Consider the following 22,139-nt stretch of genomic DNA (forward strand, 5'->3'; position numbering starts at 1 on the left):
TCTAAACAAACACCTGGAATATAACTAAATATGGTGCTTCTCTGCATTGGAAAGCAACCAAGCTATATACTGGTATACACTTATGTAAGCCTAATTTCCTAGACCAATAGTTCATAATTTGGAGAAGGTACTAAAAATGATGGCATTGACACCATGTACCAGATGTCCTTAATCTTTTTGTGTCATGGACTCCTTTGTAAATGGTCCATAATGAAACCTATGGACCCCTTCTTAGAATAATGTTTTTAAATGTATAAAGCAAAATACACAGGATCACAAAGGAAATCAATTATATTGAAATACTATTATTAAATTATTTAAATATCAAATTTTTTAAAAGTTCCTAGACACCTGGTTAAGAGAGACCAAACCCAAAGCACATCATTGTTTGAATGTTGCTGTCATAAATCATTCTATCCAATTGAATGTGGAAATGACGATTACTACACTATAAAATAAATTTTCCCAAGCACCTATGTTGAGATCACAAAATTAAAATACTCAAGATTCAGAATCATATCTTCAGTCCTGCTCTTCTATGTAAAAATGTTGCATCTATATCCCTTTAATATTAAAGTAAAATTCAAGTTTTAGATATGTGCTCTGGACAAACAAAAGGCCCTTGTTGTCACTTTGACAGGTAGGAGGAAACTCCCCCGCAATGCTAATTGTTCTCTGGTCTTAACCTTAGACAATGATTTAGCGATTGAATGGATTGAATTTCATCCTTTCCATTTGAACTACCCTTATAGTCACTCACTGAAGGGTTTATGGTCATCAAGAGTGACCAAAGTGCCTGGACATGTGTGCTTAGGTCAACATGGAGGTCTGTACATGTGGGCAGAAATTGGGACATCTTAAAGTGAAACAGCTGCACAAGAAGTGGTCAAGGCATTGGAGGCAACATGATAGCTGCTATTAAATCGCACTTTGGGAGCTTCTTGGGGCCTTTGATGGTTTCTTTCTTTCTTCAAAAAGCTTATCATTCTTTTTTCCTCAACTCAAGTCAACCTCACAAAACAAGCTTAATCCCTTCTGTCATTTGTACCAGATTTGTGCATCTGTGTTTTTGAATGTATTATTGGTGGGAGGTGTTATGAGTTTTGCTTTGGTAGGGGGAGGAGGAGTTGGGGAAAACACAGAATAAAGAAATGTGCTTAAGCTAAAGTATAACATGATGGATGGGCAGCTTAGTGACCAAGTCCTCTCATTGAGACATTCAGAAGGACATGCCTTATCACAAGTTGAGACACAATTAGCCATTTTTCCACCTGATATCAATCGTAGCATCTTCAGTCCTTCCCCCAACATTTTTTATACTGTGTCCCTTATCTCATCCAGTAGGAAAATATAGCAGCTTCTCACAGAAGCTTGGCTTTGCTCCATTTCCAACCTAAGCTGGTTCACCCTCCTTAGGCAACTTGGTGGTCCTTCATTCTTGGGCACTTACCATATTGGTGGCAAATTTAGTGCAGACACTCCATTGGCTTCAATTGAGAACTCACCTACTTTAGCTAAGAGCTACTAAACTGAATCCACATGAGCTTTAGCCTCCAATGGCAAGAACTATAGGCCTATACCATCACTTCCTCTTCTATCATTAGATACAAATGGAAAAGACATTCCCCATGAGGTTGTGGTAGACTGTGTGGGTATCCAATCTCCCAAACCAGATCTTTCCAACTTCAATATGTTTTTGAGAGAAAAGTCTTCATTTAAGCAGTATCAATTGGTCTTCAAGTACAAAGTTTATTAATTCTTTCAGTGAACCTCTGATCTCATCAATGTAGTGACTTTCTCCATTGGGGAACACTTCCTCATCCTGTATGATTCTTGTGCATATCCTATCAAAAAACTTCCATGAAGGATTTAGCCAAGAAAGGCAACCTGGTGTGTTTTTAAGGGGTGAGGTTGGTTTAGACCTGTAATTTCATTAGTATAGTGAACCTTTAGTAGAGAACCTCTCTCAATGTAGGATGGCAACTGTTTCTAAGAATCTTATTTGTGTTATTAACATATCAGGTGAAATTAGGAGCTTTTAGCTCGTTTTCTTTCCAAATCCTCCCATTTCCGTCATAGTTAGTTACATCAATATCATTTGTTGGCAAGGTAAAGGGGATACAGACTCTCATTGGTACAAGGAACTTCTGGATGAGGAGATTCCCTCTACTAAAGCAAGTCTGCACCTTTTTGCAAATTTTAGAGAATTGCCTAGTGAATTGCCTAGGTTAAGTGACTTGCTTTGACTGAAAGAAACTCATAGTCAGCACAATATGACAAGTTAAGTGAAGAACAACTTTTAATATCCCTCCTCCTTGGAAATTGAGGTAGATAGGGAAAAAGTCCTGGATTCAAGTCCTAACTCCAATACAAACTGACTGTGTGACTCTGGGCAAATTATTTAACTTTCCATTTTTCTAAGTAACTCTCTAAGACTATAGCTTGTCTTGATGGAGGAAGACTCTTCATCCAAGAATTCCCTATACCAATAAAATCAAAGGTCTAATCCATATCCCCATTCCTTTTGAAAAGAGTGCTGGTCTTGAGATTTTTGAAAAAACCTGGACTTAAGTCCTTGCTCTACCATTTACTATCTGTGCATCACTAAATAAGTCACTTAAACTCTCAAAGTCTTAGCCTCCTCATTAATTTGAACAAAAAAAAATGTTAATTTTTGTATTGATTTAACCCTTTACAATCTTTACAACTGTGAAACCTTTTCTTAGTTACATATAGTGTCCCCAAAATTTTAGTGCAGTTTCAAGCTTCAAAAGATGAATCTCGGGGAAGCCAGGTAGAACAGTGAGTAAGAGCACCACCAGCCCCAGAGTCAGGATAACCTGGGATCGAATTCGGGCTGAGACACTTAGCACCCACCCAGAAACACCTGGCCGTGTAACCTTGCGCAAGTTACTTAACCCCAATTGCTTTAAAAAAAAAAAAAAAAAGATGAATCTCACTTGATCAAACTGGAAACCCTTGAGTGCAGGTCTGTTAAGATTGTGAGTTACTTGGGAGAAGGGACTGTTTTTTACCTTTCTTTATATCTTCAGTGCTTCACACAGGGTCACAGGTCAGTTCTTAATAAATGTTCTTTGATTGACTGGCTCATGTTTGAGAACATAAACTATTGTCTGAGAATCAATCAGGTTAAATTCAGCGAGACTTCTTCATTGTGATATTGGCCATAGGGTATTGATTATATTTTTTTTACCGTAACAACTCTCAAAGGCCATCCACTTACTAAGTTATACTGAAATTGCAAAATGCACCAGTACAGAGGATTTGCCTATGAAATTACAAATCTTTGAAGCCTAGAAGTATTTTTATATGAAGAAAAATTTAGTCTTTCACTTACCAGTGGAAAGGAACAGATCAAATTTTTTTTTCTGAACATTTTTTAATAATTTTGTTTGCTTCGTGGAGAGGACAGGAACAACTAGAATTAATGCCCTCATACTGAAATAAGCATAATTTTTGAAGCCATTGCAATATGGATCCATCTTGAAATAATCCACTTTTGCTCTTTAGAAATGCTCAGGTATAGTCAATGTAGTCTGTTTAATCCACAGTTCCAGTTAGTTATTCTGTTCTAAAAGTAAAATGAGCTTGATATTGTTTTAATGCAGAAAATTAGTGGACTACTTACAGAAATCAAGAACTGCTTCTTATAATAAAATAACTGTTATTTATATAGGATTTTGCAAAGTCATTTACCTTCATTTTCTCATTTAATTCTCAACATAGCCCTGTGAAATAATCATTTTACAGATGCATAAGGAGGCAAATTAAGTGATTCACATACTAGCAAGGTTAGTAACTATCAGAAGCTAGATTTGAAATCCAGTGTTTCTGACCCCACATCCAGCACTCTACTGCACTCTGCCATAGTGCCTCTCCAGAACTAGTGTCAGATAAACCTACCTCCATAATTTTTACTAAGATGACCATGCTTATTGGTGTGAGGAAATAATATAGAATTAAAACCTCATTCAGCTATCGAACCTGTCCAATTATGGTAAATTATCTTTTAAGCCTACTGATGATCTTATTGAGGTTATACACTATGACTGTGGGGTCAAAGAAAACTAAACTAAGACCATCAACTCATGTTAATGTCTTTCAAGCACCAATTACTATGGACCACTTGGGGTATATTTCAACTTTTTAAAAATCAGTGACTCAGAAAGACTCGTGCTGTTACCAAGTTTACCAATGATGTAATCTTCTCCAAAAAGTCTTTTTTCCCCATTATTTCATTTTAATATCCAATATGTCATGGTACAAGGGAGAGAGTACTAGATTTGGAGTCATAGTGATGGAATCCAAATAAAGTTGCCCCCCTGCCCCAATATTCTAACTTCCTTATAGGCCCCAGTGTACCTATCAACCCCCTCCCCCCCCACCAATGTCCTAACTTCTTCATATATGCCTCACTGCTCACTGGAACAACAGGTGCATCCCTGAACTCTTAGTTCCCACAGAAACAGCAGGTGTGTCCATGTGATGGGAACTTAGCTACTGCCTCTACCTAGTCACTGCCCCCAGACTCATTCCCACAGAAACAGGTGTGTTCTTATATTCAATCATAATCACATCATTCATCTAGCCCAAGACAGGACCACAATAGCTAGCTAGTTGGAGGGCAAAATGACCAATGATTAATCATAAATGGGACCGCTCCTCCATTACCTAATCCCTTAACAAACTCCTGCCTTTTTCATAGTAATGATATTCCTCTGTGCTATGTAAATTTCTGTTAGGTAATTGCATCTTTACCCTATAAAAATCCATCTTTCTCTGAAGTTGCTGGTTCCTCTTGGAACTTAGCCCACTTCATGAGAGGCGTCAATCTCAATAAATGCCTGTATTGGATTAAAGGTGGTCTGACACTGAATTCTTTGAGACGGTTCCACCACAACACATCATGAAACCCCAACAGTTTTTGGGTGGGCATAGCCCCCACCACAACAGTTTTGGGCATCCCTGGGTTTAAACCACAAGAAGAGGTCACAAGGATGATCTTAATAAGTCACTTAATTTATGGGTCTCAGTTTCTTCATCTCTAAAATGAGGAAATTGAATGAGTTGATCTCTACAGTTTCTTCTTATTTCAAATATATGACAATAAAATGCAGCCAGCTCTGCCCAGTGTCTAGTAGATCAAGTGCTTAGAGAAAATTCATTTAATGGACTGGTCGCCTAAAAAAGCCATTCCATTCTCCACCTCTACCACACTCTCGGATAAAAATTGAAGAAAAAAATCTCAAACCTACTACCTTGTGGGGGAAAGAATTCCAGAGTAGTGAATATTAATTCACCTGCAAGTTTTTATCATTTTCATAATATAACTACAAGAGCATATCCTTGAAAAGTCATGAATATTTACATGCCATTGAATGAAATAAAAACTAAAATGTTGCTTTTTTCTGCTAATGTTTTTGAAACTTGTAAGTCTGTAAAGAAGCTATTCCTGTTGAGTTCTGTGAGTAGAAAATAAAGGCTAAGCATGGTAACTTAGAATAATATAAGATTCAGTTTTGATAGAGTTTGTTGATGTAATTTCCATTTGCATTGTTGTGGCTGCTCCACATACTATTTTCCTATTTCTGACTCTTTCACTTTATATCAGTTCATATAAGTCTTCCCTTCATTCTCTATATTCTTTACATTCACTATTTCTCATGTTGTAGTAACTTATTATTATGTTTATGTACCACAACTCATCTAACCATTCCGTGACTGATGGGTTATCTACTTTGTTTCCAGCCCTTTGTTACTTCCTAAAATATTTTGGAGGCAGCTACGTGGTTCAGTGAATATAGAGTGCTAGACCTGGAGTTGAGATAACTTGAATTCAAATCTTACCTCAGATACTTATTAGCTCTATGACCCTGGGCAAGTCATTTAACCTATTTGCCCTAACCCACTGGAGAAGGAAATGGCAAATCACTCCAGTATTTTGGTCAAGAAAACCCTATGGACAATATTGACATTCTAGAAATGCCCTCTAGAAACACACTTAACATACACACACACACACACACACACACACACACACACATACACACACTAGCTTAGTTACTTAACTCTGCCCTCCAAAAAGCAAAAAAAAAAAGAACTTGTATCCTTGTGGGTACCACTAAGGAAAGAAAGTGGAAACAAGTACAGGTAAGTATGCTGTATTGTGTTGTTTTCCTGCTGAGGGAAGCCCAGTGATTTCCTATTGTACAGACTTTAGAAATGAGAGGACACAATCATCCTTTCCCCGCCCCTGCCCCTCACACACACCTTGTTGATGGCAAGGCATGATGCCTGATCATTGCTCAAATGCTGTAAATTAGACTCATAACCTAAAAATAAACTCATGTACAGACAAAAATTAATTATTAATTAATATTAATTTTAGTGCACACAATGATGAAAGTGATTCATTATTCAGTACCTAAGTATATAGCATGCTAGACAGGCAACTAAGTGTAGCTGGAGAGTGCTGGACCTTGAATCAGGAAGACCTGAATTCAAATCTGGCCTTAGAAACTTACTAGCTGTGTAACCCTGGCAAGTCATTTAATCTCTGTTTGCCTCAGTTTCCTCAGTTGTACAATGGAAATAATAATGACACCCACCTCCTTAGGATTGTTGTCTAAATCAAATTAAAATAAATATCTGTAAAGTGCTCAGCACTATGCCTGGTACATAGTAGATCTTTAATGTTTGTTTCTTCTATGGCTTCCTGGGATTCAGTATATACTTGGATTCTAGCCCTGGCTCTGTCACCTATGTGCCTTTGGTCAAGTAGTTTAGCATCTATGCTTCAGTTCCTTCATATGTAAATTGAGAAGATTAGACTAATAGATGGCATCTAAGATCCCTTCTCATTCTATAATTCTAGATTCTAGACAAACTAATACAGGATCAGGGAGAAGGTGCACACAGGAGCAGGACAAGGGAAGGTATGTGCCTAAAATTAAATGGCTTGAAGAGGAAAAAACAGGAGAAAAAGAATGAGAAAAAGACTGGAGAGAAAGAAAAAAGAACAAATGAACGCTGATTGGCTTTGGAAGTTTATTGTTATAATTACCTTATTATGTGACAAATAATTTCCCCTTATATATTTCCCATGGCACTTTGCTTTGTACCTAATGCATTTTGCCAAGGAACATTATGTAACACAGCTATCTGGTATTTTGTCTAATCCCCTTGCTGGAATATACACTCCAAGATGTCTCATCTGCCCAGTACCTAGCCAGTACTCTGCACAAAGTAGGTAATTAGTGTTAACTGAATGAAGTTTAACTGGACCTAACCCCCTGGAAATCATTATTGTTGTTCTTTCTTCAAAGGTACCCAGTCAGAGGAATTGTTCCAAGTGTGTGCCCAGAACAGAACACAGTCCAGTTATTTAATTAGGGTTGGGGGTGGGAGTAGGGGGTGCTACTGACTATCCCAAGGCCCTCACCACCCCTCCACCCAAAAAGTATTAGGCCAGCAGCATAAGTTTAAATTACAGACCTTAGGAAAAACACTCTGAAAGAAATCTCTTATCCCACATTATTTGTAAAATAAAGAGCTATCCAATCCCTCTGAAATGTAAGAGCTACTGGGGCAATATTTAGCTAAGGTGGATATAGGTAAAAATTGTATCTACAGAGTTTTAGAGAGCTTTTTTATAAATAGATAACATTTTCTAAAGCTAATGGGTTTATTTAGGAAGTATTTAAGCTTAGTACCATTGGTAATAAGGCAGCTAAAGTGTTTAGATTTGTTAAAATCTTTCCTCCTGAAAAGAGAAAAACACAGATTCATTTCAAATATTGCTAAGCCAAACAGAAAGGGCTGTACTCTCTGTCCCCCTAGTCCCATTCAGGAAAAGAGATGGGGAGAGAGAGATTTGCTATGTTTTTTCATCCAAGCCATTACCTTGAATATAACTGTGCATGGAATTAAGGGGAACAGGATCCTACACGTTAACTATCTGCAAAAAAATCATCATGGTTTGCAAAAAGTTTTGTGAGGCAAAATCCTAAAATCCTCTCTGACTTAGGGAGGAAAACAAGAGAAACAATAAATTTCCAGAGTATTTTCTGTAATTAGTTTTTTCTTCTTCTTTCTGTTACTATTTCTAGTTGCTATATCTGGAAAATGATAGAACTACCAATCCCTAATAATGCCTCCTGGCTAAAAATCACAAACCCTGTTTGGAACTGAATTGAAGTCAATTCAATTGAACTGAATTTAACGCTTGAATAACTTGCCATTCTGTCTTGCCTTTTCATTCTAACATTTTATGAAAAGGCAACTTTCAAAAATAGCATGTCTCAATGGGTTGCAAATGCTCCTTCATTGCTTCACTTACTGTCCTGTATACTTCAGTAAATGAACTTCAGTTAAATTTCTTGTCTCTGCTCTGTTTCTACCTCCACTAACTCCTCCCTTGAATTTACATTAATTGGTACCCTCAAAACAAAAAAAAAAAGTCAGAGTGGAACACAAAGTTTTAGGAGATAAAGTTCTATCATACATGATTCTCTTGCTGTACCAATAGAGTTACCCCCCCCCACCTCCACAGGGGCAGAGCAGGAGAAAAAGCTGAATGATTTCCCAAAGTTTCTCTTATAGAAGTAAAGCACTCCTGGTCACTTTTTTCTCTTAGCATATCTATGTTCCTTCAAAGCTCATATCCTACCAGAAGCCTTTTCTGAACATTTGCTCTTCAAATAATAATATATAAACTTACCTGTATAAATACTGTGTCACCTCAGCAGGCTGTAAACTCCTCAAGGCAAGAAACTATTTTTTGTCCTGTCTTTGTACCTCCTAGCACTATGCCTTGTACATAGTACACTTTTGATAAATGTTTGTTGGATTAGATAATGACTAATAACAATAGCTATAATAACATATAGGCCCTACTATATGCCAAGCATTGTACTAAGTACTTTACAAATATTAACCACATTCGATCCTCACTATAACCTCAGAAGATAGGCATTATTTTTATCCAATTCTCCAGATGAGGAAAATGAGGAAGAGAGGTTAAGCAGTTTGCCCAAGATCACACAGCTAGTCAGTATGTCTGAAACCAAATTTGAATTCAGGTCTTACTGACTCCAGGCCCAGAATTCTAGCTACTGCCCAACCTATATCATCTTGAATGAGTTGCTAAAAACTGGAATGACTTTTCAGTCTTGGACATTCTCCTTAAAAGAGTAGTTCTCAAACTTTCTGGCCTCAAGACACCTTTACACTATATAATTGCTGAGTTTCTGTTTTACAAAGAGCTTTTGCATTACATGAGTTATAACTAGGAATATTTACTGTATCAGAAGTTAAATGAGCAAACAGAAGATATCAACAAAACTTATTTAAAATAAATAAATATTTTTAAAATATCAAAAATATTATTGTAGAAATAGTTTTGATCTTATGGACTCCCTGAAAGGAATTCATGGACCTCAAGATCTACTGACTTGAAGTGGCATTTTTTCTTTTTACTAGGCATCAGCAACCTATGGCATGCATATAGAAAGTTGATATAATTTGTATATTACATAATACATAATAGGGTTGTTACAAGAATTAAGTGAGATAATATTTGTAAACCACAGTGACTGGTTTGTGCTTAGTAAAGGCTTGTTCCCCCTCCCCTACCCCTATCATTTACTCTTTCAGAGGAACTATCTTTAGGTAATATATTTTCCAAATATATATGTAAAAAATTTGTTTAAATTAGCCAAGCATCCATATCTTTCCAAATATTCTGACATTTGATGCCCTAAAGACAAAACACTAAGATACTTGACTGAATTTGACAGATTATTTTATAGACTATATCTATATCTGTATCTATATTTCTCTATCAACATCTATACATATATGTATATCTGCATATATGTGTGTATCTCTGTGTATGTGTATGCATACACATGTATATATGCTAGCTATTGTTATTAGTCATTACCTAATCCAACATATATGCATATGTGTATGCATATGAGTGTGCATATATACATTCTGTATGTATGTCTACACATAAATATATATTCTTTATGTAGTCTACACATACATACACATACACTACCTAAAGACTATAGGAATTGTCTTTAGGTTATGTATGCTCCAAGTATCCAAGTAAAAAGGTTTTTTTTATTATTAGCTAAACATAAGATTTTCTAAATGTTATGACATTTGACATCCTGGAGACAAAACACTAAGATATTTAACTGAATATTTCACCAGTTATTTTACAAGGAGAAACGGAAAGACATAAAGAACTGATGCTATGTGAAGTAAGAGCAAATAAGAAAATAATGGCGAGCAGGATCACAACCAAGTAAATGGAAAGAACAGCCACCAAAAATTCAGAACTGCATGCTGTACACTGACTGCCAATGCACAAATAAGAAAATAGGCTTCTCTCCCTTCTTTGCGGCAGTGGAGAATTGTGAAGGTAGAAGACTAACACTGCATATGCTGCTGACTTGATTGATGTATTCATTTGGCTAAAGTCTCCCTCCCTTCTTCTCTCTCTCTCTCTCTCTCTCTCTCTCTCTCTCTCTCTCTCTCTCTCTCTCCTCTTCCTCGCCTCTCTCCCTTTCTCCCCTCTCTCCTCCCCCCACCACTTTTAAGGCAGCAGTTCTCAAAGAGTCTAGGGACCCTTTCAGGGCTTCCTGGAGGTCAAAACTATTTTAATAACAATGTGAAGATGTTTTAATTTCTAACATAATAAATATTGATATGTATAACCCCATAAACCAAATATTACAGTTTAAGATATTTTAAGAGTGTAAAAAGTTTGAGAAGTACTGTATAATCAATGGCTCTGAGGGTGGGTGAGGGAAAGAAGAGAGAGATATTGGGAAATAAAAATTTTTTTTAAATAGCTATTAAATAAAATTAAGGAAAAGACCCCAAACGGCAGCACAAAATATGTTTGGTATTTAGAAATAGCCTTACACACTGGGTAGCAAAAGTTTATTGCTGTTGGTATTTGCTTTTTAAGCAGACATTAACAATGTAAAATGCTGGAGGTGAGGGGCAATGAGAGAGAATTAAACCAAATAAATACTCTTAAAGCAATGTTTTTTGTGAACAATTTCTTCACTGTGATTATGAATATTATATAATATGTATACATACAGTAGATTACCTATACATTTACAGTAGAAATCGAGAACTACTGAATTTCTCTTAGTCAAACCCCTTATGAATCTCTTGATTATGTAAGGCATAAAACAAAATTTATCAAGTATAATTACATTACAATTATGAAGAGAGGCTGTATGTAGTACTAGAGAAAGTTGTTATTCAAATCAGGAAGATGAAGGTTCAGGCCTTGCCCCTGGCATAACTTCCATAGTGCAGTCATAGACAAATCACTCTCTCAGTTCCCCTATCCCACCCCACTCCCAGCAACTCTCTTAGGCTATAAATTAGACAACTATGGATCTACTTTCATAGAAAAAGTTCCATACAGTGATGAAAACACAGGTCCAGAATTGATTTCTTTCAAAAAAAAATACAAATCATAATCTAAATAATAATGAATTCAAAATTAAAGGTGTTTTGCCATCATTCCTACCTTCCTACTGATAAACTTTATTTCCTCCCTTCCCCCGCCCATACACACAGTAACTGGGTTCTTCCTTTACTCTATTTAAGATGAATTTGTGTTAAAATCTTTAGTTTTTATATCACATCTTTTTCTGAATGCATCTCTCCTCCCCTCCCTTCCCTAGATAACTTTCTGTAGTAATAAAGATTATATTTATATTAGTTCAAAATATAGACAGCATTTGACAATATATAACATTCCATATTCATAGTTCCCAGCACTGCCACCTCTATGATGAAGGGAAGGAGGTATATTTTCTCAGCGCTTCTCCAGGGCCAAGCTTGACCATCATAAATACACAGGATCTAGCATTTATTAATTCTTTCCATTTGTATTATTGTACTCATTTTGTTTATTGTTCTCCTGGTTCTGCTAACTTCATTTTTATGTTTCTGAAACATGTATATTTCATAGAGGATTTATAACCAAGAGGATTCTTAGGGAACATGGATTCCAGCACCTTCACTTTATAGATGAGAAAATTTAAGCACAGAACAGTCAAGTTGATTTGTCCAAGGTAACACAAGTAGCAAATGGTAGGTAGCAAAAGCTGACTTAAATGGAGGTTCTCTGACTCCAAATGCTGGGCTTTTTCCATTATACCGTACTACCTCTTCTCTAGAGAGTTAGAACCCAAAGGCTACAATAAAATAGCTACGGTAAGTATATCAACTGATGGACACAATATATGACTTTTTTATCAAAGAGAAATATGTACCTGATTTGTTTCTTCCAAGGAAAATCATTTGAATACAAACAAAATAATCTTTACTTTAAAATCAAGACCCACCTTCTGACAGAAAGGTAATAGACTTGATGCGGGGGTGAAACATACATTTCTGGACACAGTCAATGTGGTAATTTGTTTGACTTAACAAATGTGTTGGAGAGAAATATTAGTTGAAGAAAAATAAAACAAAGTTACATTATAAGCACAATACATCTGTAGCACACAATGGTAGAGAATCAATAAGCATTTATTAAATGTTTAGTATATTCCAAGAATTATACTGTACTGAGTATTAGGATACCAAAAAAAAAAGCAAAAAGCAAAAACAGAGCAGCTGAAAAGGAGTTATTAGATATACTTGGAGGCAATTTTCTGCTTTGCCTAATCTGTCTTAATAACAGTGGCTGAGCTTCTAGCTAAAAACTTTCTCTTTTATTTTTTTTTTTTAGTGAGTTGGTCTTTATGGAAAGCATTTCATTGATATTATTTGATTATTCAGGTTTAATACCAGTTTGGGGAAGTACAATACTTTTTGACATACTTGTTCCGCTCTATAAATGGCATTATAAAGGAAATGTGTTTATTAAAACATACATTATTCTTCTAAAAATGTGATGTCAAGATCACATACTTGGATTTTTTCCCCTGTTTTTCCTCTTTCAAGACCACAGCTAGATTTGAATTAGTTCTTTTCCCCCTCTGATTATACTTTCTATGTGCAATGAAACCAATAGAACTATCTGGACTTTAGGAAAGAAAAAGAAATCATTTATCAGATGAGATGATTGTAACCAACCTGCATTTCCATGTCTAGACATTGATGAACCAAATTTCCTCCTTTTCCTCTTGTGTTTCTCCATTCCACCCTGTTTTCTTTTTTCCATCCCTTTTAAAACCATCACTTGGTAGCTCTACTTCAAGAAATATTGGTTTTGTTTCTCTTAATTCACAGTTTAAAACAGAATAAGAGACAAGGCCACAACAAAATACCCTACTCCCATAGAAAGACTCCATTTTCTGCCATGATCAACTTCCTGATAATCTTAGCAGAGGACAGAGAGGCCTGTCTGGTGCACTGTGTGTTTGTCACCCAGAACAAACTGGGAAACCTATTACCTACAAAGGTATTAGGAAAGTGCTCCCAGCTGAAAGCATTTATCCAATTCCAATTGTTGTTGGAAAGGCTAAAACACTAAGGGCAGCATTGTTCCAGTAGCTACTGTTTAAAACAATGCAAGGCCTGTTTAAAGTGAAAAATTGTGGCATGAAAACCGGGAGTTGATTTTTAAAATAATAATAATTGTGCATCTAAAAAAGCATTCCTAAAAGGAGCATTTACATGCTCAGCATATGTTTTTCATTGTAACAGCATTAACCTATATAAATGAATATGTAAAATATAATGGTTTCTCTGCCCATTTTGATGTTTTAGAATGGTACTCTATCTTCGTTTGCAAACGGCATAATGAAGAGTAATGAAGAAAAATCATGTAGCTGTCAGTAGAAAGTGGCTGTGGTTTATGGCATTACTAAACACTGTATTGAGAGTTTTCTGTTAAAAAGTAATTGAAAACTGCCCCCCCTTTTAAGGGTAAATATATCTATATTCTTGTAGAGTAACTTCAGAGAAATGGCATACACGTCCCCAACTATAATCATGTGTGTGTTTGTGTGTGTGCTTTTTTCCTTAGGGTGTACAAGCATAAAGATACTTTAAAGACTCCAATATATCATTTCCAGTTTTTCACTTAACAAAGCATTAACATCAAAATCTCCATAATTATCTAAGATCCCTCACTTGAAAGTAGTATGGCAAAACATGTTAATGGTTAAGAAATTCAGAGTGTAATACTAAACAGACTAATGCAATGAAAATCACATTCAAATTCTTTTTATTTTTAATAATATGCCAGAACAATTCTTGGGTAAAGGGAAAATTCTTGTGAAAAAAAATCACTCCTTGCAGCTATTGCTTCCCCTTTGCCTAAGTACGAGTGTTACCAGACTATAAGTAAATGATATAGAAAATATAAAGGACCAGCTAGGTTTATTTCTGTATTCTACAGGTAATAGTTTGTAATTTTATCACTTTGGAATTCTGAGAAATTTTTGTTTATGAAGTGTGCATCAAGTGCAAATTGTTTAAACAGCAACTCAAACGAGACAGGAAGGGAATCCAAAATTACTGAGAAGTAAATCAGCTAGAATTTCTAAAATATTGGGGGGGGGATAATACCATGAAATAAAATTGTTTACTATTAACTAAAATGAAAAATTATTCTTTTAATTGATTCCATTTGCCTTTTTATGGTTTTATTTTGTTTCTATCTACACTTACCCCACTTTAGATTAAATGACAAAAACAGTTTCCAGAAACTGCTTATAGAATCTTTATAAGATTCCCAGCTTTTTTTAATCTACCACCTAAATAACCTAGTCTGTTTGAAAGTGGTCCTGAAATAATTATCCCACCAACAAGGTCTATCTCCTATATATACATGTACCCCATGTAAAAAAAATCATAGCTCAAACATAAACCTCAGAATACCTATCTACATGAGGCTCAAAAGTGATATGAGCACTTGCAAAGAAACTAAATATAACGTATATATAGGTCCTAATCAGTGTTATGTCCACTTGGACATAAAGTGTGTTTGTTGAGAGTTATCTTCATAACTTCAGCTGGAGTAGGCGGGGTTAAATCCTTTTGTTTTCCTCTTATGGAGAGAATCCATAAAAAGAGATTTATTACCATATTTTCTTCTTGAAATGTAGTATTTGCTTTGGACTTTAAAAGTGGTCCTCAGCATAGAACAGAGTAAATATTACAGCTTTGTTAAATAGCAGCCAAGGTTTAATTGTCTGTGAAATATAAGGCTTAGGACATGATTTGAGTTAACTACTGTTTTGCTGATACAAACTAGCGGCTGCTTGCACAGTGACCAAACATATCCCAGGTCTGATTTATACAGAAGGGCTATTAGGCAGGAATTAAAGTGGGCCAGGGGCAGCCACATGCGTGCAGGAACCCATCCAAAGAGCTGGGAGTTTTATTCTTCCTGTAGCAGATTTAAAGTGGCTTTGGACAAAAAGTCAAACAAGTATAAGCAGCTGTGGAAAATATAACAAATCATACTAACAGTTTGGGGAGGGGGCAGAATCCTGTAAAGGTTGGACTTGGGGGTGGGGATAGGGAAAGGAAGAAAGAACCCCCTGTAAGGATACAGCATAGATCTCTGTGTTCCAGTGACAAAAAAAATTCTTTGAAAAAAATTTAAATAAAAAATGTTTTTTTAAAAAGATAAGAATTTATTAGAATATTAGAGTGGTTATGGAACTGGAAAGAAAGGTTGGTGGATTGTTGGGAGGTGTTTTGGGTTTGGGTGGGTTGTTTTATTAAAAAAAAAAAAAAACAACACATCTATTTCTGCATAGACTTCTGAGAGTAGCAGGTACCCTAGCTCACACACCCCCACCAGCTCGCAACTAGATCACCCCCCCACCCCCCATGTGTCCACCCGAACTCTAAGGGGGTGGGCACCAGGGCTGCCAGTCCGCTCTAGGGCAACCGAAGCTCTCCCCGTTGCTACTGGGCCCTCGGCCGATTTGCTCCAGTGGCACCGGAGCCACAAAACCAACCAGTAATTACAAAGCAAACAAGGCTGAAATATTGGATTGGTCTCAATCGTGACAAGATCTACGCTTTTTTGCCGCCAATTTGTTTGTGTAGCTATATTTAAAGGCACTTGATTGAGGAAATGTTGGAAATAGCGGTGAGGGTTTCCCTAATGAGACCTCTAGAGGAAAGCAGTGGCATTCGAGGGGGCGAAACTAGAGCCAAGGAGGCGGAGGGAGAAATGGTTAACCCCTTCCTAACCACTGACTGGTTTAAAAAAAAAAAACTTGAAAAAGAGTAAGGAAAAAGAATTTTTGTTTTTAGCCCTCCTGCCTGTTAAGAGGAGGAAGGAGCCTCCTCGATAGGGAAAAAAAAAAAAAATGAGAGTTTTATTAGGACGAAAATGGGACCCAACCCTAAGTGAGATGGGATTGGCAGGGAACCCTCTGGTCCCAGGAGACAGAGTGTGAACCTATTCTTATGCTAAATCCTTCTCTCTCTGACAAGTCCTCGCAAACTATGGTTGCTCCGAGGGCCAACTCAGCTTTTCCCTTTTCCACATAGAACTAACTGGTGACACCAGGGCTTGGGATTGATGGGTCGATGCACCGTCAAATTTTTTCCAGGCTGGTGGGGGCAGGGGGAGCCAGTGGAAGTGGGTGACACTGAACAAAAATGTATTGCGATCAGATCGGGATGGACTAAAGTGAATGGGATGACTTAGACACTTTAATCAGATGCTCTGTTATCAGACCTACCATCTAAATGGTTGAAAATATAATCTGGAGACTGAATCTATCTTTGTCATTGTACTTTTCCCCTCCTTGGCCCAGCAGAGAGAGATCGAAAGATCCTAGTCTTGTATGAACAGATGGTTAGGGTAAAACTAGGGGTTAGGGCAGGAGATGTGACTGGATGTGAGGGTCTGACTCCACTGGAAAGAGCCCTGGGGATGCTTTATTGGTGAAAGTTGAAAACCTTTTTTTTTTTAATTTTTCCAATAAGATGTGTGCAGTCTTAAGTCTCAGACTTCTCTCTGTCCTTGACCTTCCCCATGTGGCTCTTGCCTTGCTCTTTTTTCTTTCTCTGTCTCTCTACTTGTATCTCCCTCCTCAATCACTTTGTCTCTGTCACTACTTCTTTCTGCCCCTATCTGTGTCTGTCTGTCTTTCTCTGCCTCTTTCCTATTCACTCCCTACTGAAGTGTTTTACCTTTAATTTTACCATTCCTCTACCTCCCTCCAACTGCCTGAGAGAAGAAGTAATCTTCAAGGAGGATCCCTACCAGTTCCTTCATATATTCCTTTTTTGAAGAAGGGGAAGGAAAGAATTGAGGAGGGGAGAGGTTAAAGGTGGAGATTCTGATTCATTCCAGTTCATAAAATTGAGAAAGGGACAGATCTGAAGACAGCTGGACTCAGTGGTCCCAAACAGAAATGGAAATAAAATCTAGTTGGGTCCAACACTCATCTTTTCAGGGGGGTCCAACAAAAAGTGGGTGGTTTTATGCATAGGCCCAAGTGGACAGTGTTTATAAACAAAAGGCTCAAATAGGCTAGAAAGTCAGCTCAGGAAGCTAAGAAAATTTTGGCCAAACTTTAGAAATGTAGGTTAAACTGCATTCATGAGTCAGCTACTCAAGGTGCCTATAGACCAGAGTTCTGAAGGGGTTACACTCAGTGGTCTATTCTTTAAGGCTTTCTCTCCTTGTTTTGGGGGATTTATCCAGTTGTCTCTCAAGCTACCTATCTTTCCTGCCCTGCCTGAAGGAGGAGCTTCCCAGAAGCACCAACTATCTAAGAAAAGGGTGAGAAGAGGATAAGAGACTGAGGTTTTAGCCCTATCTGAAAGAAAGAGTCATAATTATGAGTTGAGGAAAGGAAAGTCAACTTACATATGGAGTTTTTGAATGTAGGACTGTTTTCAGCTAGACCAAATACTGGTCCCTGGATTACTAGGGTAATCTGGTGACAACACTGTCATGGTTCTTTTCTCGGTGTGTATTGGATAATTTGAAATACAATTATTTCCAGAGTTAAGAATTGAATGGAAAGAAAAATGGGGACGCTTAGGAAATCGATGGTCCCAGACAGAATCAGGTTTAAGATCTCCAGGATAATGTCATAGGAGAAATTTCAAGCAGAACAAAAAACATAAATGAGACCGAGTTTGTGTACTCCTCCAAAGAATTGTGTATTTTTATATAACTAATTCTTTCGTTAGGAGGTTGAGAGGGCGAAGGCTTTGGAAGGCAAGAACAGCTGGGTCACTTTTTTCTTTCCTCAGGGTCTTGGCATGTGCTAACTTGTGCGGGTTTATACACGCATTAAAGAGAAAACCACCTCTTTTTTTTTTCTGGAAAATGGAACAAAGCAACGCCTCTCCAATCACATTTCAGATACATAATCTGAAACAACAAATTACCCTCCTCGCGCATTTCCAGCCAGCATTCTGCCTTCTCTGTTTATATTATGACTTTTCTGTTTGCAATTATTTTTATTTTAATTTTCTGTCACTTTAACATAAACCAGAGCATTTTCTTTTAATGTTTTGTACACAACATGCTCCTTTTGATAAGATGTTCTTTCCTATTCTCTTTGAGTTTTCCTTTCCGTGTTTGGAGTTCTGTATCAAGCGTTTCTAATATTTCTCCCTTTTTTTTAAGGACTTGTCCCTGTCTTGCTTTATTTGTTTGTGTGAAATTTAGTTTGAAAGGAGATCAGAGAGAGCAGGAGGGGTTTGTAATAAGAGAATGACCAAATGACCCAAAGGCTGATTATATGTCATTAACTGGAGACTTGGTGTATCCAAATTACCAAAAAGACCTCACTCAGCCAGATCCATTACCTTTGGATATATGCGAAGATAGTGGGATACATACAGCTACAGGATAAGGAGCCTGGTGCAATTGTCAATAAACCCGTCACAAGATTTTCTCAGTTAGAAGGCTGCCTTTAAAAACTGAACTCTGTGGTTCCGTGGGAAAAATTAGAATCTGACGCTGCAGAAACAGGTAGAGGGTTCTGCCCTCCCCTACCCTCACCCCCCAATGGTATTAACATTTACATAACTAACATTTTTGTGTTGTGTCGTTGGAAGCAAAATTACAGGTAATTGTCTAAGCTCCAGAGAATATTTGGAAATCAAACCAGGCTGCTTTTGATCTATGTACACTGCTAAACCCAAACCTCGTAAAAAATCGAGGTATTCCATTAATATTGACAATAAAAGTGTTTCTTTTTTTTTTTAACTTGAAACCTAACAACCCTTTCTAAAGTCGTTTGTTTTTTTTTTCTGTACAGGAAGTCCCCTATAACGTCCAAGAAAAAAAAATGTTTGCAAGAAAACTGTCCGTAGAAATCTCATCCACGTGAAGTTACAAAGAAGTCTACAGAACACGATTCTTCGGGACCGCAGGCAATGCTTGAGAGTTAGAAATGTAAATGCGACCCCAAGTTCGGTAGTTAGAAACATGCTGGCTCCATTCATGTTCTTGCAAGGCTCCCCCTTTTAAGTGTATTTCTCTTCTAAATGGATATTGCCATGGAGTGTGAGCCGAAATCTAATTGAAACCCGCTACTTTCGACAGATAAACGGTGTGTTTGCAAAATCACAACTACTTCCTCAATCAAACTTCGAGTAGTTTCCTCCTGACAGGAGGTAAATATTGCCCTTGCTGGTGTCGTGCTTCAAACCATAGTGGGCAAGCCCTTGAAGGGTCTAAGCAGTATAAAGGTCACTTTACTTCAGTTACTCTTTCATTCGCTATAGAGAGATTGCTTACCCTTTGTCAAAGTCAGTGTAGACCCGTCCTCTCTGGTCCCCACAGGCCTTATTTTCCCTAGCACAAACGAAAGAACTTTGAGGTATTTCTCTCTTCTCTCTTAAAAAGTTCTCTCCCTAACAAAAGTTTGTGTTTAAGATTATCTGGTGGTTTAATTTTTAGCATTCATAGAAGCTGAAAATCTTCAGAAAGAGAATTAACATTAAGATAATTCTCTGATATGTTTTGTTTTAAATAATGAATTTATTGTTTTCTCGCTTTGGCACATTCAACCTCAGGTTCTATGACAGGCTGGACTCTACAAATCCAAACACTGCGGGAAAGCACAGTGGGAGCCAAGACAGAGCTCAGAGATAATCTGGAGGAAAGGAATTTAAACTCAAAGTAATCGATGACTCTTGTAATGAGTTTAAAGTTTCAGGAACAGAAATGGAATTGAGGGACCTACATCTGCCCTCAGTCTGTCACTGCCACTGACAGTCACCCAAGGAAAGCTCCATCTCCATGGACAAGTCAGAACACTGGGGGAAGGAAAAGGGAGGGGCTTTTCTATTATTACCCCAAGTCTTACCCATGCCAACCCCCAATGCACTCCCACTCTCCCACTCAGAACCACGCTTGGACATTTGTGGTACTTGGGTATCTTACAAAAATTACTCCTCCCTATCAGAAGCAAACCTTGGTTTGAAAACTGCGCCCCCTACATGTAACTTTTGATAATAGATCTCAAGTATACTATAGGAGACTTAACACAAAAGTAAAAATCCAGGTGTCTTTGGCAGTGAAATTTTCTGGTATCAAAATTATATGCATTTTAAAAGTCATGTAAAATGGCATTCCTCTTTATGCTCCTCTGCCTGCTGAACCCTAGGCAGGTGAAGATCTTACCTACCTCTACTCCTTATTCTGTTAACATACACTCATCCCACCCTCCAAAAATGGGGGGGGGGGGTGACAAGCTATCTTGTTTAAAATGGAATAAACCAATGCCAGCTACATAAATTATTCCCTCCCAGTCTTGAAAAAGAGGCCTAATTCTTAGAGTGGTAGTAAAAAGATAGCAAAATAAAACTAGTTTAGTTTCTATCTATGATCATTTCTATTGTTTTCAAATGGGGGGGGGGGAGAGGAACAGCCAATGCAGAGATGATAACTAGCTTTTCTTCAGAGTAAAGTTTTCACTGTTTCAAATTGCCTAAAAGTGGCAGAGCTGTAATGTTGGCATTTAGTAGCTATTAAGTCAATTTTCATGAGAAAGAAGAGAGAATCAGAGACAGAGAAGTACTTAGTTGATAAGCAACCATGATTCCATGTCACCTGAGCAATGTTTCTGAAGCCTGAAAACTAAATGCCCCATCTTTTTACAGAACAGTTTGTGTTCTCCACACAGCTCCCCAGTTTCATGCTTAATCAGAGAAGTTTCTTAGAGTCCACTTTATCCTAAGACATTATGGAAGCTTAAAAACAAGGTCAAAGTCGTTTCTCATGTGACAGTATGGAAAATGTGAAATTAGATTTGAAAAAGATGACAAAGGAAATTGAGATGTAATCCCGTCAACACAAAACATGAATTTATGGTCCATCTGGCCTGTTTCTTTTGATTCCTCTTTATGGTCCAGTTTATTTTGAATTTTCCTGCACAAAACATAAGATAGAGACAATGCTTTGCTTTCAATCATAAATACAAGAAAAGAAGCTCTATTTTCCCCCATAAAAAAAATTCCAGCTGTTCTTTAAAATATAAGGGTTGTATCTAACTGATTTTTAAGAAATAGTACAACACAAAGACCAAGGTTCAGCCTCTCCCAACACATTTTGAATCCCTTCTATGTATGTAGGTGGGTTGAAAAAAAGACAAGTAAGATTAGTTACTTGTTTGTTACCAGTAAAAGTTTGTGCCTGTTCATTGGGGAGGAGAGGAACAATAATCACTCAGTCTATCAGAAAAGCTGCAATGAAGACAATTCTTCTAGAATAATAAAAACCTATTAAAAGCTATGGCTGATTCTCAGGATGCAGATTCTAGTGTAGAAGCTTCGGGGATGATGGGGGATTAGATGGAGGATTTGCTGTCTCTATTACCAGAAGGGTTAGAGAGAAAAAGAATATTTTCCAACGTACCTTCCCTAAGACTGAGACCCTAGGCATTAGACCTAGCTAAACTTCCCAGTCCAATACCAATCAGACATACAGAGCAATTCTCACTACTGTGCCTTTTCTTGCCTGATTCAGATGCATCCAAGATGGCAGTCTTCCTCCAGATTTCTGGTGATCATGGTTTGGGTGGGAGAAGGTGGATACTGAGATTATAACTTCGATGAAATAATGCTTCACTGCAACAACAAAAAGAAAGAAGGAAGAGATTTTTTTAATGTGTACAGAAGCACCCTTC

General features: G+C 37.2%; 1 long non-coding RNA gene across 3 annotated transcripts in view; it reads right to left on the reverse strand.

The window, feature by feature from the left end:
* Positions 1-19,970: 19,970 nt before the first annotated feature.
* The window catches only part of LOC138167868 (uncharacterized), a 108,505-nt gene continuing 106,336 nt past the window's right edge, over positions 19,971-22,139 (reverse strand). For all 3 annotated transcript variants that reach the window (XR_011169979.1, XR_011169978.1, XR_011169977.1), the window contains exons 3-4: positions 21,971-22,080; positions 19,971-21,382 (exon numbers count right to left, since the gene is read on the reverse strand). This is a non-coding gene — a long non-coding RNA (uncharacterized lncRNA). The remainder of the gene's footprint in view (positions 21,383-21,970; positions 22,081-22,139) is intronic.

The sequence above is a fragment of the Petaurus breviceps genome, unplaced genomic scaffold (assembly GCF_028583685.1).
Source record: "Petaurus breviceps papuanus isolate PSGF00001 unplaced genomic scaffold, PetGlider_PUasm1.0 126, whole genome shotgun sequence".
Classification (NCBI taxonomy): domain Eukaryota; kingdom Metazoa; phylum Chordata; class Mammalia; order Diprotodontia; family Petauridae; genus Petaurus; species Petaurus breviceps.